Source organism: Morone saxatilis, unplaced genomic scaffold (assembly GCF_004916995.1).
Source record: "Morone saxatilis isolate NCDOM2014 unplaced genomic scaffold, NCSU_SB_2.0 Contig24, whole genome shotgun sequence".
NCBI lineage: Eukaryota > Metazoa > Chordata > Actinopteri > Moronidae > Morone > Morone saxatilis.
The window spans coordinates 26,484,478-26,491,833 of NW_023339807.1; the positions used below are offsets into that span (position 1 = coordinate 26,484,478).

Below are 7,356 nucleotides of genomic sequence, written 5' to 3' on the forward strand. Positions count from 1 at the left end.
CCAATTTCCCAAACTGGTTTTTAAGAGTTCATCTTTTTGTCCACCTGTTAGTCCCCATACATTTGGTTTCTTTACTGCCGGTTTCTGCTTTTGGCGATTCTTACCAGCTTGATTTTTACTCTTCTTACCCATCTAGGCCTCAGGGAGCATGGGTTAGAAGATGGCCACTAGTGAGGGGGAAAAACAGAAATGGTGGAAGCTAAGGCATCGGAAAAGGAAAAATAAAACTTTCAGAGTTTTTTATGGTAAATTAAGGATGGCATGCCCGGCTAATGCTTTAAAAAAACTGCCCCTTTCAAATTTTCAAATTGGATCAGGGCATACCTGGAGGTTCTTCTTTTAAAAAGGAGCGGTGCTGCCAAGTATTTGTTTTTTTCTATCCAGCCTTCTCTTGGCTTTTCCTGGGAGAAAAGTCTATAGACTTGTATTTTCTATTTTGTATTTGTAATTAACAGTTCAGGGAATTAAACAAAAAATGATTGAATGTTAGAAAAAGTTAAAAATTCAACCTCATTTCAGCCAGCCGAAAAAAACTCATTTTAATTCCTCAAAAAGGCCAGTATTTAGGTGTTATTCTTTACAGATAGGGGAAAACTTCTGCCAAAGAAAACCACAGTTGCTGACAATGTTGCTATGGTCTCTCTCAAAGACAAAGGCGTCCAAGGCCAATGCTTGAGGAAACATTTATATAAAGCCAATCTCTTTATATGCTTTATCTCTGCAGCCTCTTCTTAATTCCACAATGCCCAATATTGCAAGGCTGTCATTTCCCTGCTCTCTGGGATGAAGGGCGGGCTAAGTAAGGCTGAAATCAGGCTCGGTGTATTGTTTTATAGCTGGAAGCAAAACCTGCAGGGCCCCATAGTTGTGATACTCACTTCAGGGCACCAAGAATCCACCCTTGATCTTTCTTGCCAAGGGCCGGGCAGGGCCAGACTCCACAGGGGAATGAGACAGTCATTGGCCGAACAATAGTTTTAATCTGGCCAAAGAACTGTGGAGGTTCTCTTATGTACTGTTTGCGAGACCCCCCAGGCCATACCTGGACATAGCAAACGTTTAGAAAAACAACATTAGCTGAAAATGAAGCCCACCATACATAACTTTGGGGGCAATACTAAAAAATGTCTTATTGTTATTATGAGTTATTTATGGAGTTTTAGTATGTGATTTGGATGTCCACTGACTACTATTTATAACTGTCTCCCACACTAATGATTTTAAGGGTGCCTCCGGTCAGGGTTTTTGGAGGCCTATCCACCGATCACTAGAAGCAGTATCAGGCACGGATACGATGACCTGCTCTATTTAAAGCCCTTGTGTTTATAGTGTAACGCCACACACTTCACACAAAAACCTACACCTCTAATTACACACCGGGCTTGCCCCCACCCGCCCCTTCTCCAGCATTACAGGGGCTGCTGACCCCATTTAAATTTGTGCGTCAGCAGGTTAAGTTTTATATGATCTATTGCCAGTGTCAAGTTATAAAGTTATGGCAAAATTCCCATGCCAAGTTCTTGTTAACTCTTATCAAGAAGCGATAGAAAACATCCAGAGTGGAAACAAACTTGGCATGGGATGTTCATGACACAGAACCGAAAGGCTCTACAGCGGCCAGAACATCATTGGCACCCATCCAACGAGCATCAGTGATATCGGTGAAGTGAGGTGCTGCCGTTACCCAGTCTGCATCTGGCAAGCACTACAGAAGTATTCACCTCCAGACTTCTCATAAACATCAGCTCTACATGTTATACCTGTCCTAGATTGCACACAGTTCTTTAAACTGCACTACATTTGTGAAATTAACATTGATCTTCATTTACATTATACCATTACATCTGCATTTCATTCAAACAGTCAAATCCTGTATTGTACTATTTAACTATAAAATAAGGAATCTGTCTGAATGTCAGTCTGTCCTTATTAATATGTTAAGAAATGTTCATTTGATTGACTTCACACTCAGCACTCTGTTAGGTCCTCAATGCACCTGCCAAGTATGTGTGATTGGTGATGACCCCATTCATTTTAATGCTTTGATATTCTCTCACATTTACACACACACACACACACACACACACACACAGTGACAATGACTGAATGAATGAGCCACGATGCACATGACGGGGAAAATAAGGAAGTGGCAGAAGGGTAGGGAGCTGGCTTTTAGAAAAAGTTAGTTTCCCACGCAGTCTGCTACTTCTGCTGTCCCGTCTGATTAGCTGCTGTCACCGATAAATAAACCCCATTGATAGGATGTAACAGTCTAGTAAAAGACCTTCTCATGTGAAACACTTACAACATAGTGGACCCCAATTGATTTCTGGGTCACAGACCAGAGTTCAGATGAATGAAGATGCCAGGAAGCATTACGAGCTAAATCAAACACAACCACTGTGTCACCAGCTGCTTCTTTTCATTGGCCAGTGGCAAAGAGAAACATCATCCTCAGCTTAGCAGACAGCTTGTAATCTCGCCTCGTGGGATATCAATGATCATGAGAAAGGTCAGGGATCAGCCCAGTACTACACAGGAGGAGCTTGTTAATGACCTGAAGGCAGTTGGGACCACAGTCACAAAGAGAACCATCAGTAACACACTACACCATTAAGGATTAAAATCCTGCTGCATGCACAAGGTTCCTCTGCTAAGGCACATGTACAGGCCCGTCTGAAGTTTGCCAAAGAACACCTGGATGATCCGGAGGAGGCTTGGGAGAAGGTGATGTGGTCAGATGAGACCAAAATAGAGCTATTTGGCATCAACTCGACTCGCCGTGTTTGGAGGAAGAGAAATGCTGAGTACAACCCCAAGAACACCATCCCCACTGTGAAGCATGGAGGTGGAAACCTTATGCTTTGGGGGTGTTTCTCAGCTAAGGGGACAGGACGACTTCACCGTATCGAGGGGAGGATGAATGGGGCCATGTACCGGGAAATTTTGGGCAACAACCTCCTTCCCTCAGTGAGAGCACTGAAAATGGGTCGTGGATGGGTCTTCCAACATGACAATGACCCAAAACATACGGCCAAGGCAACAAAGGAGTGGCTCAAAAAGAAGCATATTAAGGTCCTGGAGTGGCCTAGCCAGTCTCCAGACCTAAATCCCATCGAAAATCTGTGGAGGGAGCTGAAGCTTCGAGTTGCCAAGCGACAGCCTCGGAACCTTAAGGATTTGGAGAGGATCTGCATAGAGCAAGCATAAAAACGGGTCAGGGGTGAAAAAGGTGAGAAGGATATTACCCCTCTTGGGGGGTCCGGGGGCATGCTCCCCCGGAAGAAAATCTTACAAAGCATGTTGACCTCTGTGGGCTTGCCAACAAGTTTCTATGACCAAAGTTATTACTCCTATTGTTCTGATGGGATCAAAACTTATTTCATGAGAAAATTATGATAATAAATTAGGCTATATAAAATTTGTACAATGTTCTGGATTTTTTTGTGATATTCTGTCTCTCAATGTTAAAATGTACCTATGATTAAAATTATACATCGTTCCATTCTTTCTAAGTGGGCAGTTCTTCTCTAGAGTTGACAAAGACGCCACAGAAGCTTTTCTAATAGGATTCGGTCACCAAAAGCCGAGCACACCGCGGCACACACTGTTCTGGCTTTGGAGAGCACCCATGGGGGAGGAGGGGAGGGAAGGTGTGCAATAAAAGGTCAAATCTGGACAGAGACATTGCAGTGACTTCTGAGGCTGCTCGTCCTCCACTCCAGTGTATCTTTACCAACACTGTCGGCTTGGATAGATGATCACAGAGAGAAGGTTCTATTTTGGAAACCTGGTACTCCTTTTTAAAAATCTAAAAGCCTGGAAACATCTGTCGCAGTGTGACACATCTGTGATGCAGTGATGCGTTTTGAAATAAATGAACTTCTGCATCGGAGAACAAAGTGAAGAGTGGCTCCAGTTCATCAAACACGAGGACTCTCTGTGTTCAGACTTTTACTTGTTTGTGTCGCATGTAAAGTCAGACTGCGGTTCAGGTTCAGGTCTGTACACAAGACTTAAACTGAAGACATTTTCTGTATATTTGTTATCTTATTTTAACGCACAATATCGTTTTAGTTAGTTTTTTCATTAGTTTATAATCAGCTGAAAATAAGAATCGTTGTTGTCCAACATGTTTGTTTGTGTTTGTGCCCCCCAAAAAGACAAAATCACACCCCAAAATGACTTAATTAAAAATTAATGTTTAAGTTAAGTCCAATACATTTTCATTCCAAGCTGTTTTTATGACCTGTAATATACATCTAACTTTTGGTTTGTTGTGCCCAAGATTAATTTAATTGAATCTGTGTGCTGCAGTGTGTGTGTGTGTGTCGAGGGGACGGATGAAATTAAGCTGATAATGAAGCAATTAAGTAATTTTAGGGGCACATATGACTAATTTGAGGGAACAATTTAGAAAAATTGAAGGTGCAATTACTACACAGAGAGGAGATGGAGTGTTGTAAATTAGTTCCTAAATATATTCTCTTTGGTTCCTCTATGTAGACTTCTCTTTATAAACAGTGTAGTCCTTCAAAAAACATCCACAATGTTTTCATTGTTTTAAACTCCAGTTGCTAAAACTTCCTTGTCAGTAAAACGTAAAGTCAGTCCTCGTTTTCTTTTATCAAGCTTTATTTAACAAATTTAAAAACTATTCCAAATCCATCGCCATGACTAAACGATCGATTGATCACATGGAGCATTGGACACCCTTCAGACCAGCTGTTTACCAGACCAGAATTTTGTTTCTAAAATGTTTTAAAGGACCAGCGTGTAGGATTTAGTGGGATCTAGTGTTGTAGTTGCAGGTTGCAACTCCCTCGCTTCACCCTCCACTTCCAAGGACAACACAAACGGCCCAATCTACAGCCAGCGTTTGGTTTGTTCTTACTGGGCTACAGTAGAAACATGGCGGTTCTAATGGCGGCCTCCACCCGCCGTCTTTAGATATAAAAAACGTCTCATAACAACAACAACAACAACAACACAACAGTTCTTATTCTCAGGTGATTATACACTAATGAAAACATAGCACACACATACACGTTATGGATGAAACAATTATTCAAGAAGATAATGTCAGTAACCTTTAACCACAGCCCTGCTGCAGTATAAGCACACTGCACACAATAAAATGACCGAGCCAAAGTTTCTGCTCAGCTGCTCATTCATCTACAGTTTTCTATTCTATTCTACCTCCAGACCTTCGTTCCTTTTCAGCCTCCAGAGGAGCACAAAGTTTAATCATCACAGCTCAATAAACAGCTTCACAAACATCACTCACTGCAAGCTTTCTGGAGCTTTCACTGGGAAAAAAAATAATTACTTTATTTCTCCTTGACATTTTACCTATCCACTGTCCTGCCCATGTTGAGAATATTTCATTTTCTCTAACAGCCTTGTGACACTGACCTCTGACTTTCGTACCATTTACTATACTGCTATACTGTTGTTGAAGATGAAATTTTTCTTGCATTCAGCTGCGTCACGTCAGTTGCTGCAACGTGAAGCGTAAACGCTCTCCTTGAGTGTTTCCTGTGAACCTGCAGGTCGGAGAAAACTCAACAACACAAAACTGCAGCTGTACAGCATCAAATTAAAACCTGGTTCAAAGCAACGTGGCCTCTTCAAATCTGGAAGCTAACAAGAAATTGATATTTAGAAAGCATGACCTACTGAATTAACTGTCAAAGATCTGATATCTCAGACAACAGAGTAAGTGATTTAAAGGCAAAACACACAATTAAATCGGAGTTCTTGTTCGACTTGAACAGATGTAGGAATTACGTAATAGATGTACAGCCTTGAGAAGTAGTCGACGTAATGGACTCTGCCAAATCAAATCTTGCAGAAAGCATTGACGTCAACATTGTGTCATAGGCAGAGCACACGATGACATTGAGCCAGATAGCAGCCTGCTACACAAAAGCCACAGACTGATAGGCACAGACTGATATTTCCCCAAAGACTCTTCCCCACTGTGCAACACTGAGATCATATCCTCACTATTTTTTTGTTGGAAAATCACAAAAGAAACGTTTTCTTCTCGTTTCAAGCTGCTCTGTCCAAATGAGCCCAGTAAATTCTGTCAATCCTGAATGTTGTTGAAGCAATTATTTAAATGTCTTTGTTTTATACCTATGCATCCGTCATATAATTAATTAAGTAATTAAGTAAGTAAGTAAGTAATAAGGTAAATTTAATTTATAAAGCACAATTTACAACACAGGTATAAACTGGACCAAATGCTGTACAGTGGATACACTAAGAAATACAAATAATACAGAAAAACATTGGGACAATAGTCAATAATTAAATGCACTCAAAAAAAAAAAGAAACTGTAAATCGCAAACTGCAGCCGGACTGCTGTTAACATTAAATCAATGTCCATGCATGTAATTACGATACAGACACTTCTCCTGGTGATACAAAGACACAAGCAAATAACAATCCTTTATGCAACCACTGTTTTCCTTTAAAAGACAGAAGGCTGGGAAGGTGCTCAATTATCACAGACTTCTTTAACAACATTGCTGACTTGGAAGCAAAAAGAAGTTGTTTCTGTTTTGTAATTTAACCATTGACCAGACTATTAATGAACAGAGCTTCCAGGGTTTGGAAACTTTAAGTTGACATTTGGAAAGTGTCTTAAACCTGATTCTGTGTAAAGACCAGTGGGGGCAGCACATTTGCTGCAATAGCACACAGATTACCATTCAGTCTTATGGAGAAATTACCTGACTTCTCACTTGATTTATGAGCTCAGTAAACAGTTTCCTGATGAGTTTCTGGACGAGTTGAAACTGAACAGCCAATAATGCACAGACTGATTTTTGCATTTTAAATTCAACGGTTTGTCGGAGCCAGTGGAGGTGACATACTGCGAGTTGAGCTGCTCTCTACAGGAAGTCCAGGAGGAATAATTAATGATTCATGCACTTCAGGCAAAGTGTAGAGAGCTGACATGTGGAATCTTGGCAATACAAAATTTCTAATACTGAATTTGTTCTTTTGATTAGATTATATGGACAGGATGTTTTTATGTCTTTTATTGACCAACTATTTGCTGGATTTCCATGAAGTTTTGTGCAGACATTTATGGTTCCTAGATCCTATGATCAGGTTGATATTTGTACTTTTGAGTGAAATGTCTAAGCAATTATTCAGGCCCTCCAGGATGTTGAAATGTTGCAATCGCAACAATTAACGCAAATTCGACCAAACCCTGAAAATTCAATTAAATCGTAGTTTCCTGCGAGGTGTCACCAATCGTATCAGTCCCCTGCGCAAAAACGATTAATTGTTAGGACAACTTCCAGGATATCTGGTCACTTCAATCAATTTCCAGGTGT

General features: G+C 40.7%; 1 protein-coding gene across 1 annotated transcript in view; it reads left to right on the top strand.

Moving 5' to 3' along the window:
* The window catches only part of LOC118336472, a 744,338-nt gene that overhangs the window by 570,636 nt on the left and 166,346 nt on the right, over positions 1–7,356 (top strand). The window lies entirely within an intron of this gene.